Source organism: Sus scrofa, chromosome X (genome assembly GCF_054392235.1).
Source record: "Sus scrofa isolate SSC_HxYL_T2T_F1_AM1 chromosome X, Sscrofa_HxYL_maternal_Yorkshire_Landrace_v2.0, whole genome shotgun sequence".
Classification (NCBI taxonomy): domain Eukaryota; kingdom Metazoa; phylum Chordata; class Mammalia; order Artiodactyla; family Suidae; genus Sus; species Sus scrofa.
The window spans coordinates 84991768-85005673 of record NC_139401.1 but is presented as its reverse complement, the minus strand read 5'-3'; the positions used below and the strand labels follow the sequence as shown (position 1 = coordinate 85005673).

Below are 13906 nucleotides of genomic sequence, written 5' to 3'. Positions count from 1 at the left end.
ATTTTAGATATTTAGATATTTTCATCACCAAGCAGAGTCTATGCATTAACATAGAAGCCATTCCATATATATTTGTTAAATAAATGACAATTTTTAATTAAATATTTACTAAGTTTCAAGTAGTTTGTTAGGCATAGACTAAAGGAAAATATATGACATCTTGAATTATTAGTTCTTTATATCTCAGTATTAGAGTGTAGAATTTATCACTCTAATGTCTCTAAAGCATAAAAGTTAATCTTAGAAACTTCTTTTAGGCAATAAAGAAACAATTCAAGTAAATTAGAACAACTAGTTTCACAGGGATCCTCAATAAATCAGTGAAGAAAATGACTAACATACTCATGATTTTTTGGTAAAATAACACCTGGTGATTAAATTCTTAGAGATTTTAAGAGAGGACAAGATGGCGGAGGAGTAGGGGGACACGCTCGCCCTCTCCCACAAACACAACAAAAAAAAGCACATCTACAGAAGAAATGACTCGCACAGAACAGCAACCAATCGCTGGCAGAGGAACCTAAACTCCAATAACGGCAAGAAGTTCGTGACATTATTGGGCAGAACGGGAGAAAAGAGGAGAGTGAGAGAAGGTGAATCCGAGCGGGACGGGTGCTCCCGAAAGGGAACTGTGGAGGAGAAAGGGATCCCGCACCCTGGAAAGTCACCTACCAGGGGAAAGATCAAGTGAACCGGAGGAATCTCCAGATGCAGAGAAGAGTGTAGCAGTAAGTTGGAGTATGGAAAAGCCGATCAAGAACCCAACGGACCATCTGAACTACGGGCACAGTCACCAAAAATTGAGACACCTGGGTGGGGGCTGGGCACCGAGACCTCTCCTCCGAAGGTTAATCCCTGAGAAAGGGCCGGGGGACACCTCGGGGGGGGGGGGGTTGGGCACCGAGACCTCGGCTCCAGAGATTAGTCCACGGGCTAGGGGGGCGGGGCAGAGCGGAAAATGCTTGGGAGGTCTAGAAACCATTTGACGGGGCAGAGACTGCCTGGGAGACTAGAAAACAAAGCATTTGCAGTTTTTGCAGAGGAAGGGAGCAATACTCTAGGGGCGGGGAAGTGGAAAGCCACATCAGAGGGAACCTGGGAGAAGAGCCTGGTCTGTGCCCATGCTGGGGAGGGGAGAGAAGGGGTGGGTCCCCATAGAATACCCCCCACGCCACAGCAAGCTTACAGGCCCGCTAGCTAGCTGAAAGCTGTGCTTCCCAGTGCATCCCCTACCCCCACCCCCACCATGCCCTACACTCTCACCCGACCTGGGGCTGCCTGCCATCCAGGAGTGCTGGCCTCAACAATTGCCTGAAGCCTACCACCGCAGGGGCTGTCCCTGCACAGGCCTGCTTGCCCTTTGGAGGGTCTACACTTCCGCAGAGTAGCACCAAACACCACCAGTCCCCGAGAAAAGGCCTGCAGCCCAGAAAAGCTAGAACAAGCTTAGCCAGGCTGTGAATAGATCGGCCTAATTCTCCGACGGTTTTTCTCGGTTTTTCTGAGTCGGGTTGCCCTGGGGAGGAGCCTTTTAGGTTTCCAACGGCACTGCTACCCGCCCAAGCCCCCAGGGGGTGCTCTAGTGGACCAGCTGCATAGGACTGCCAGCTCCAGGCAGGACCCCCTGCAGCCCAGAAAAGCTGCAACAAGCCTGGCCGAGTCGGGAAAAGATCTCAGATGGTTTTTCTGAGCTGGGCTGCCCTAGGGAGGAGCCTCTTGGGTCTCCAACAGCCCTGCTACCCGCCCAAGCCCCCAGGGGGTGCCCCACTCCCGTGAAATAACTGCTCAGCACCACCAGCCCCTTGGAAGAGCCCCTGCAGCCCAGAAAAGCTGCAACAAGCTCGGCCAGACTGTGAAAAGATCCCCCTACATTCTCAGGCCGTCCTTCTGAGTTGGGCTGCCCTAGGGAAGAGCCTCTTAGGTTCTAAGTGACCCAGATAGCTGCTCCAGCCCCCAGGGGGTGCTGCACCCCTGAAGAGCAGCTGCCCAACACCGCCAACCCCCTGCAAGAACCCCACAGCCTAAAAACACCAGAGCAAGCTCTGAATGACCAAGTGAAATCTGCTACCATCGTGGGGTGGACCTCCCAGTCCTGTCTGCCCTCAGGAAGTCCTCCTTTGCTTCAAAGAAACACTGTTAGCCCATCAACACTCCAGAAAAGCCACACTGCCTCAAAAAAGATTGACCAACGACGCCAGCCCTCAGGAAATATTCCACGGCAGTGACAAGGCAAACACTGCCCGATCACAGAGAGTACAACTCCCTCAGGAGAAAGAAAACAACAAGCAAGATGAACAAGCTGAGAAACCACCCCCAGTCAAACCATCAGGAGAACTCACCTAAAACAGTCAACAATGAAATAGATCTCTGCAGTCTGACAGACCTGGAGTTCAAAAGAGAAGTAGTGAAAATACTGAAGGAATTAAGAGAAAATATGAACAGTAATGCAGATACCCTCAGAAAGGAACTAGAAAATATAAGGAGGAGCCAAGAAAAACTAGAACATTCATTTGCAGAGATGCAAACTGAACTAGGGGCAGTAAAAACCAGAATGAATAATGCAGAAGAACGAATCAGTGATATGGAAGATAGAATAATGGAAATCACTCAATCTGGTCAACAGACAGAAAACCGAATCAAAAAACTGGAAAGCAATATAAGAGACCCATGGGATAATATAAAGCGGGCCAATCTACGCATAATAGGAATTCCAGAAGGAGTAGAAAAAGATAAGGGGGTGGAAAATATATTTGAAGAAATTATCGATGGAAACTTCCCAAATCTAAAGGATACTGGGTTCAAGATACAAGAAGCACAGAGGGCCCCAAAGAAACTGAACCCAAACAGACCCACACCAAGACACATCATAATAAAAATGGCAAAAGTTAGTGATAAAGAGAGGATCCTAAAGGCAGCAAGAGAAAAACAGAATGTTACCTACAAAGGAACCGCCATAAGATTATCAGCTGATTTCTCTACAGAGACACTACAGGCCAGGAGGGAATGGCAAGAGATATTTAAAGTGCTACAGGGAAAAAAAATGCAACCTAGAATACTCTATCCAGCAAGAATATCATTTAAAAGAGAAGGGGAAATAAAAATTTTTCCCAACAAACAAAAACTTAAAGAATACAGCAACACAAAACCCAGGTTAAAGGAAATATTGAAAGGGCTTCTCTAAACCAAAAAGAAAGGAAGGAAAGGGAAGAAAAAAGAAAAGAAAAAAAAAAAAAGAAGAAGAGGAGGAGGAAGAACTAGGACTGAGGAAACCACAATCAGAGAGCAGTCACTCAAATAAGCCAGCATACAGATTTAATCATGAACATGCTTCAAACAAAATAAAATTAAAAAGAAAAAAATAAAAGAGTCATCAAAACCATAAAATGTGGGCAAGGGATGTAAGGAGGTAAATAACCCTTTTTGTTTGTATGTATGTTTCTCTTCTTAATTTTAATATAATAATGAAGTGTTTGAACTTACAGGACCATCAGGCTAAAACACACAATTATGGGAAGGGGTTAGCATACTTAAAAAACAGGGCAACCACAAGCCAAAACCAAATATTGCATTTGCAAAAAATGAAAAAAAAAATACACTCAAGCAGATAATAACAGGAGACCATCCAACCCCCCAAAAAAAAAAAGAAAAAAAAAAGAAAAAGAAAGGAAGAATGGAGAACCATAGAATCAACTGGAACACGAGGTTCAAATGGCAATAAATAATCATCTATCAATTATCACCTTAAATGTCAATGGACTGAATGCCCCAATCAAAAGACACAGAGTGGCTGAGTGGATAAAAAGGCAAAAACCTTCAATATGCTGCCTACAAGAAACTCACCTTAGGACAAAAGATACATATAGATTGAAAGTGAAAGGGTGGGGAAAAATATTTCACGCCAATAGACATGACAGAAAAGCAGGAGTCGCAACGCTCATATCAGACAAAATAGACTTTAAAACAAAGGACGTAAAGAAAGACAAAGAAGGACACTATTTAATGATTAAGGGATCCATCCAAGGAGAGGATGTTACTATTGTCAACATATATGCCCCAAATATAGGAGCACCCAGATACATACAACAAATATTAACAGACATAAAGGGAGATATTGATGAGAATACAATCATAGTGGGAGACATTAATACCCCCCTCACATCAATGGACAGATCCTCTAGGCAGAAAACCAATAAAGCAACAGAGATCCTAAAGGAAACAATAGAAAAGTTAGACTTAATGGATAGCTTCAGGACACTACATCCAAAAAAAGCAGAATACACATTCTTCTCAAATGCTCATGGAACATTCTCAAGAATCGACCACATACTGGGACACAAAGCTAGTCTCAATAAATTTAGGAGCGTAGAAATTATCTCAAGTATCTTCTCTGGCCACAATGCCATGAAATTAGAAATCAACCATGGGAAAAGGAAAGAGAAAAAACCTACTACATGGAGACTAAACAACATGCTACTAAAAAACCAATGGGTCAATGAGGAAATCAAGAAGCAAATTAAAAAATACCTTGAAACAAATGATAATGAAGACACAACCTCTCAAAATCTATGGGATGCTGCGAAAGCAGTGCTCAGAGGGAAATTTATAGCAATACAGGCCTTTCTCAAAAAAGAAGACAGATCCCAAATGGACAACTTAACCCTCCACCTAAATGAATTAGAAAAAGAAGAACAAAAAAGTCCTAAAGTCAGCAGAAGGAAGGAAATTATAAAGATCAAAGAAGAAATCAATAAAATAGAGACTCAAAAAACCATAGAGAAAATTAATAAAACCAAGAGCTGGTTCTTTGAAAAGGTGAACAAAATTGACAAACCCCTGGCCAGACTCACTAAAAAGAGGAGAGAAAGAACCCAAATAACCAACATTAGAAATGAAAAAGGAGAAATCACAGCGGATACAGCAGAAATACAAAAACCCATAAGAAAATACTATGAACAACTGTACGGCAACAAGTTTGACAATCTGGAAGAAATGGACAATTTTCTAGAATCTTACAGCCTGCCAAAACTGAATCAAGTAGAAACAGACCAACTGAACAGACCGATCACTAGAAATGAAATTGAAGAGGTCATAAAATCACTCCCTACAAATAAAAGTCCAGGACCACATGGCTTCACAGGTGAATTTTATCAAACCTATAAAGAGGAATTGGTGCCCATCCTCCTGAAACTCTTCCAAAAGGTTGAAGAAGAAGGAATACTCCCAAAGACATTCTATGAGGCCACCATCACCCTCATTCCAAAACCAGGCAGAGATACCACCAAAAAAGAAAACTATCGCCCAATATCATTGATGAATATAGATGCAAAAATTCTCAACAAAATCTTAGCCAACCGAATCCAACAACATACCAAAAAAATTATACACCATGACCAGGTTGGGTTCATCCCAGGTTCACAAGGATGGTTCAACATACGCAAATCAATCAGCATCATACACCACAGTAACAAAAAAAAAGTCAAAAATCATATGATCATCTCAATAGACGCAGAAAATGCATTTGACAAAGTCCAACATCCATTCATGATCAAGACCCTCGCCAAAGTGGGTATAGAGGGAACATTCCTGAATATAATCAAAGCCATTTATGATAAACCCACAGCAAAGATAATCCTCAATGGGGAAAAACTGAAAGCCTTCTCACTCAACTCTGGAACAAGACAGGGATGCCCACTCTCACCACTGCTCTTCAACATCGTTTTGGAAGTCTTAGCCACAGCAATTAGACAAACAAAAGAAATAAAAGGCATCCATATAGGAAGAGAAGAGGTAAATCTGTTGCTGTATGCAGATGACATGATACTATACATAGAAAACCCTAAGGACTCAACCCCAAAACTACTTGAACTGATTAATAAATTCAGCAAAGTAGCAGGATATAAGATGAACATTCAGAAGTCAGTTGCATTTCTGTATACCAGCAATGAAACATTAGAAAAGGAATACAAAAATATGATACCCTTTAAAATTGTACCTCACAAAATCAAATACCTCGGAATACACCTGACCAAGGAGGTAAAGGACCTATATGCCGAGAACTATAAAACTTTAATCAAAGAAATCAAAGAAGATGCAAAGAAATGGAAAGATATTCCATGTTCCTGGATTGGGAAAATCAATATTGTGAAAATGGCCATACTACCCAAAGCAATCTACAGATTCAATACAATCCCTATCAAATTACCCATGACATTTTGCACAGAACTAGAACAAACAATCCAAACATTTAGATGGAACCACAAAAGACCCAGAATCGCCAAAGCAATCCTGAGAAACAAAGACCAAGCAGGAGGCATAACTCTCCCAGACTTCAAGAAATACTACAAAGCCACAGTCATCAAAACAGTGTGGTACCGGTACCAAAACAGACAGACAGACCAATGGAACAGAATAGAGAATCCGGAAATAAACCCGGACACCTATGGTCCATTAATCTTTGACAAGGGAGGCAAGAACATAAAATGGGAAAAGGAAAGTCTATTCAGCAAGAATTGCTGGGAAACCTGGACAGCAACATGCAAAGCAATGAAACTAGAACACACCCTCACACCATGCACAAAAATAAACTCCAAATGGCTGAAAGACTTAAATATACGACAGGACACCATCAAACTCCGAGAAGAAAACATAGGCAAAACACTCTCTGACATCAACCTCATGAATATTTTCTCAGGTCAGTCTCCCAAAGCAATAGAAATTAGAGCAAAAATAAACCCATGGGACCTCATCAAACTGAAAAGCTTTTGCACAGCAAAGGAAACCAAAAAGAAAACAAAAAGACAACTTACAGAATGGGAGAAAACAGTTTCAAATGATGCAACCGACAAGGGCTTAATCTCTAGAATATATAAGCAACTTATACAACTCAACAGCAAAAAAACCAATCAATCAATGAAAAAATGGGCATAAGACCTGAATAGACATTTCTCCAAAGAAGATACACAGATGGCCAACAAACACATGAAAAAATGCTCAACATCGCTGGTTATAAGAGAAATGCCAATCAAAACTACCATGAGATACCACCTCACACCAGTCAGAATGGCCATCATTAAGAAGTCCACAAATAACAAGTGCTGGAGGGGCTGTGGAGAAAAGGGAACCCTCCTGCACTGCTGGTGGGAATGTCAACTGGTACAGCCACTATGGAGAACAGTTTGGGGATACCTTAGAAATCTATACATAGAACTTCCATATGACCCTACAATCCCACTCTTGGGCACCTATCCAGACAAAACTCTACTTAAGAGAGACACATGCACCCACATGTTCATTGCAGCACTATTCACAATAGCCAGGACATGGAAACAATCCAAATGTCCATCAACAAATGATTGGATGAGGAAGAAGTGGTATATATACACAATGGAATACTACTCAGCCATAAAAAAGAATGACATAATGCCATTTGCAGCAACGTGGATGGAACTAGAGACTCTCATAGTGAGTGAAATGAGCCAGAAAGACAAAGGCAAATACCATATGATATCACTTATAACTGGAATCTAATATCCAGCACAAATGAACATCTCCTCAGAAAAGAAAATCATGGACTTGGAGAAGAGACTTGAGGTTGCCTGATGGGAGGGGGAGGGAGTGGGAGGGATCGGGAGCTTGGGCTTATCAGACACAACCTAGAATAGATTTACAAGGAGATCCTGCTGAATAGCATTGAGAACTATGTCTAGATACTCATGTTGCAACAGAAGAAAGAGTGGGGGAAAAACTTTAATTGCAATGTATACATGTAAGGATAACCTGACCCCCTTGCTGTACAGTGGGAAAATATAAAAAAAAAAAAAAAAAAAAAAACAACAAAAAATAAATTCTTAGAGATTTCCTTGTGAGTTCCCTGTGAGTTAAGTAGAATATGTAGCCACATTAAAAATTAAATGCATGATGATGGGTGAATATATGAGAAGTAAAAGAATGCAAGGAAATATGCCAAAGATAATGTATCTTACCTAATGGTCACAAGATATGAGAATTTAAAATCTCAATTCTTATTTATAAATGTCTCAGTGTCTAACTCAGCAACTACTGCTAACTCCATTGAAGAAACATGTGCTCAGAAGAAAACCTCTCAACCTTTCAGTATTAACGTTGCTTGATAAAAAAGAGAGATGATTCTAAGTCACTATTGCAGAGGTCTCTACTTACACTGCACTCTTAGGTCCAGATATTTTGTCATAGAAAAAGACAAAATATTTGAATCAGTACTGTCATGCATTGCCAGACTTATTCCATTTCCATAGGTCCAATGGACTTATACCATTTCTCTCACCATTAGTGTGTTTGTAACACTATGGGGTCTTTCAAAGACAGATCCCCTCCTTCATATCCTCTACTTTAGCTCCTCTTTGAAGTACCTAGATAATAGTATCTGATACACATTTCCTGAGTTGTTTTACAGATGTGAACCTCCACCACCACCACCAAATGGGAGATGTTAACAGTTTGAGGAGGATGAATACTTATCCCCCAGACCTCTTAAGCCTGAGGGTCGATAATGTTAACCCCCATGATACTGCCTGTTACCTCACCATCAGCCAATCAGAGAACTATGCAGCTGATCACATACCCTGCAAACTTCTTTCCTCAACTGACCTTTAAAAGTGCTCTCCTAGGGGAGTTCCCGTCGTGGCGCAGTGGTTAACGAATCCGACTAGGAACCATGAGGTTGAGGGTTCGGTCCCTGCCCTTGCTCAGTGGGTCAACGATCCGGCATTGCTGTGAGCTGTGGTGTAGGTTGCAGATGTGGCTCGGATCCCGCGTTGCTGTGGCTCTGGCGTAGGCCAGTGGCTACAGCTCCGATTCGACCCCTAGCCTGGGAACCTTCATATGCCGCGGGAGTGGCCCAAAGAAATAGCAAAAAAAAAAAAAAAAAAAAAAAAAGACAAAAAAAAAAAAAGTGCTCTCCTAGAAGTCTGTTTCTGTTGTACAAACAGGCTCTGAAAACAAACTTATGGCTACCAAAGGGGACATGTGGGAGAGAATGGACTGAGGGTTGGGACTGGCATATACACACTGTGGTATATGGAATGACTGCCCGAAAGGGACCTGTTGTATAACAAAGAGGACTCTACTCAATATGCTTTAATAATCTATATGGGAAAACAATCTGAAAAAGAATGGATGTATGTATACGTATAACTGAATCACTTCATTGTATAGCAGAAACTATCACATTGTCAATCAACTATACTTCAATAAAAGCTTAAAAAATTCAATTATAATGAAAACAAAATGCTTTCTTGAAATCCACGGTGGAGTTCAAGTGTTTTCAGCGCTAGTTGTCCTGAACCCCTTGCTTACTGCTGCCCTACAACATATGCTGCACTTTCCTTCACCACAACCTGGTAAGATTGACTTTACTGTGCATAGACAAGCAGACCCAGACTTTGATTTGGTATAAAACACTTGTTCTAGTCCTCAAACTATAAAACATACAATACATATATGAGATAAGATAAAGGAGTTTCTGATGGCTGAAAGATACAATGAAAGTCTATGAATGTTATTACTACAAAGCTTACAAAATTATGAATATTAGAAAATGATGAAAAACTGGTATCATTGCAAAAGAATATGGTATAACACATGTGAATATGACTAGTTTATTCAGGAGAAACTGAAAAAGAATCTGTCCCCTACCAGTGGCAAGAAAGCAATTGATCATGGAATAACTAAGTCTTAGCTCGAGCATGGAGAAATACATATGATTAAATGGAATAAACATGATTTGTCTAGTAGTCCAAAAGAGAGTGGTCAGCAGATACCTCTATAGCAATTGTACTGGCAAACTTTATTAGAAAAAAATATCCAGTAAACTGCCCAAGAAAGTTTCTCCTGCTAGTTACTTTCAGAAGTCAAAAGATATGATGGAGTTCCTCTCATGGCTCAGTGGAAACAAATCTGACTAGTATCCATGAGGACACAGTTTCAATCCCTGGCCTCGCTCAGTGGGTTAAGGATCCGGTGTTGTGGTGAGCTATGGTATAGGTCACATATGTGGCCCGGTCTGGCATTGCTGTGACTGTGGTGTAGGCCAGCAGCTAAAGCTTTGATTCGACCCCTAGCCTGGGAACCTCCATACGGTGTGGGTGCAGCCTTGAAAAGACAAAAAGAAAAGAAAAAAGAAATCAAAAGATATGAATTAAGAAGGTGATATACTTGACATGAAAGCAATACAGTAAAATAATGCTACTTCAATTAAAACAATAAATAAATAAGAAGTAAACTTAAAAAACAAAACTATAAATGGGTGAATTATATCTCCGACAAAGCTGTTAAACCAAAGCAAGATGAAAATAAATCCTTTTCTCCTAAAATAGGGGAATTTGCATTTCAAAGTTGTTATTAATTTAGCAGTGAGGACATGAATGTCACTGTTTCTAAATAAGAAAATCTAGGTTTAGAATAGAATTGTAATTGTTTTAATTGTTTGGTTGAGATCAGAGATATAAATCCTAAACAAAACTCTATAGTTGGCAGTATCAATTTCAGTGTTTTAGTTGTTGAATTAGCCATAGACAGTAACAGACAAGGCTTCTAAATCATGTACTGAGTTAGATGGCATTGAATGAACAAAAACAAGGACTTTCAAGAGTTGCTAGGAAAAAAAAAAAAAAAAAGGAATGGAAAACTGCCCAATCTGTAAAAATGGAAAGAGTACATATGAGAAGGTCTGAACTTGTAGCTATGCCTAACAATATTGTAAAGCTGAAGACCTGGGAATAGTGTATTTAATACCCATAAGAGTGCTATTCAAATAAACTTTTAAATTGCTTTCTTATTTTCTAAGGCTTTGAATAAAATATATTTCAAAACTTTTTAAAACCTTGACTTATTTTACTTAAGATGTCACTGTCTATTGTTTCCCATACATACAGAATAGGGCATTGAGCTGAAATGAATATGTATGGTTTTATTTCAGAACATCCTCAATAGTGTGCTCTACACAGAGTGAAAACATCTGTTTCTCAGAGATATAATGGGTGAATTTTGATGCTTCAAGGTGAGACAATGGTAGGTATGAAGGCTTGGAACATTTTCAAGGGAGGTTTAGAGTTTGCAGTAGTAATGAGAAAGGAGATGCAATGTGATCATATAGCTTCTCTCCCCCACCTGCACCTTGTCCATTTTTTTGGCATTAGAACAAAGAAAAATAATATTTTTAAAGAAATAAAGAGTCCAAATTGGACAGCTTAGTCACTTGGGACCTTAAAGAAAAAAAATATGTGGAAAAATATTCAGAGCGTCAGAGGGATTTTGTTTTTTGTTTTTTGTTTTTTGTTTTTTTTTGGCTTTTTAGGGCTGCACCCACAGCATATGAAGGTTCCCAGGCTAGGGGTCTAATTGGAGCTGTAGCCACTGGCCTACGCCAGAGCCACAGCAACGCGGGATCAGAGCCGCTTCTGTGATCTACACCCCAGCTCACAGCAGTGACGGATCCTTAACCCATTGAGCGAGGCCAGGGATCTAACCAGAAACCTCATGGTTCCTGTTGGATTCATTAACCACTGAGCCACGACAGGAACTCCAAGAGCATCAGAGTTTTAAAAAGAAGATACCTCGCGTCATTGATTTTCCCAGGATACTTCCATGCACACCAAAGAACAGGATTACAACTGCCTGAATTAAGGCTAAGGCATAGTTCATCATTCGTGATACATATTTCTTTCTGTTTCACGTGAAGTCAGAGGACCCCAAAAAGAAGCTTTTTAAATCTTGTGTAATCAAGCATTTCCAATTACATTAGTAGAATACTCCACATTTTATTCTAGAAAATTAGTTTCCCTGGGACTAGCTCAGTTCTGTTAAACTCTTATCAAAATTTGGAAATTAAAAATAAGATAAATATACTAAGTGTTTATAAAAAGTGAAATATGATAATGTGTTCGTGATGGGGTTCAAGGCAGGCCATCCCAAGATATGTACTTTGGCATATTGATTATTTTGAATTAAAGTAACTTAAGAAACAGGAAGTGCAAGAGGGACATTCTGACCCTCCTTTGTCCCCCTAAAAGCAGGAAATAAATCTCTAAGGTGAAAAATATCCTCCCTGTACAAGGAGAAAGCTAGAGATCCTCATTACTGGAGACAGAGAATCAGAGCTGAGAAGGCTATAAACAAACCTTGTTACTTCTTTACTAATTTTACTATACCAAGCCCAAATCCCCCTGTCTTGTCAATTCTTCATAAATTTTTTCTTTGTCTAAAAGGCACAAAAGCTGCCTGCTTTGTTCATTTCTTTAAGCATTATATTATTTTATGAGCTCCCATACATATGAAATTAGTTTTTGTCCAATTAATTTATCTTATGCCAATCTAATCATTACAGCAGCCATAGAACCTAGAAAATATAAAGGGAAAAGATCCCCTCTCCTACACTAGAAATTGAAAGGATACAGAAGAAATATGTACTTGATTAATATGAGCTCCCAATTCAGGTGTGAACATTATACTTATATACAGAGAAGGATGGACAGATTGCAGAAGGCTTTCTGGAAGAAACGTTTCCAGAAATACTGAGAGAGGAGCTACGTTCAAAATGGCAAATGTAACAGAACGTCTGGAAGTAGTAAGCAGAAAATCTTGGGCAAACGACAAAAGGTTTATATTTTAATTGGAAGTAAAGATAATAAATTATAGCAAAGAATGTGTAATGGGAAAATGCAGTTAATACAGATGATTCCATCAATTTAGTAGTGAGTTACAGCAATAGCTAAAGAGGATACAGTCTACTTGGGGAAGGGGGTGATTACTTCGTATTTATTTTCCTTGACAAATATCATTTGCATATTTTTTTTTTTTTCTTTTTACGGTCATACCTGCAGCATATGGAAGTTCCTGGGCTAGGGATCTAATTAGGGCTATAGCTTGAGGCCTATGTCACAACCACAGCAATGCGAGATCTGAGCCACTTCTCTGACCAACACCACAGCTTGCAGCAATGCCAGATCCTTAATTCACTGAACGAAGCCAGGCATCTGACCCGCATCCTCATGGACACCATGTTGGGTCTTAACCCGCTGAGTCACAAAGGGAACTCCCACTTATGTATCTTTAAAGGAAAAATGGAAATGACATGTAGAAAGACACTAAAGAGCTAGATATTACAATACAATAATTGAAAGGGAATATATGAGACTAGAAAGGAACTCAGAAATATAGTGGGGTTACAAAGACAGCTTCTATTTTAGCATAGTAGGACCAAAATTACTCTGCTGACAACTCAGGGTTGGAAATTTTATAAGGGATTTGAAGATGGTCAAAACGTTTTGTGACAGTCATTCAAGGCCCAGGGCAGAAAGTTAATGAAAAAAGAATTAAAAGACTTCTGAACAACATCTAGAACACCAACAGGAGCTGAATACAATGAATGTGTAGTACGCTAGATTATTCAGCACGATTTTGTGGGGGTTTTTTGCCAAAGAGTGTTCAGTGGCCTGTGGAGAATACAATCTGTGAGGGGACAACAGTTGGAAATCGGCACTACAAACAGTAATAAGCCAAGGATGGCAATGATGAGATAAGGAAAGAAATGTAACCAGGAAGGAATTTTATAAAGCAGGATGAACAATTGGAGGATCCAACGAAGGGAAAATTCAAGTTAACCAGATAGGATAACACAAGGCAAATAATAAAGTTATGATCATAGAAAAAGAAGACAATGTTCAAAATCATGGAGTCCTTGTAATCACATGAAAATAAGATCCAGGGAATGCACATATGTACATGTAGGTGCCACAAAGTCGACAAACCTAGGAACAAAAATCAACAAAATTAAAAAACAAAGCAACAAAAACAAGCACGTAAGGCAAAACAGATATTTATTTGTGAAGATATCTGAATTAACACTGAATGTCAGGTGTAAACAGAAGTC

The 13906-nt window shown here is 39.8% G+C and overlaps 1 protein-coding gene across 36 annotated transcripts in view; it reads right to left on the bottom strand.

Annotated features, from left to right (window-relative positions):
- Nucleotides 1-13906, bottom strand: part of PCDH11X (protocadherin 11 X-linked) — a 728596-nt gene that overhangs the window by 337885 nt on the left and 376805 nt on the right. The window lies entirely within an intron of this gene.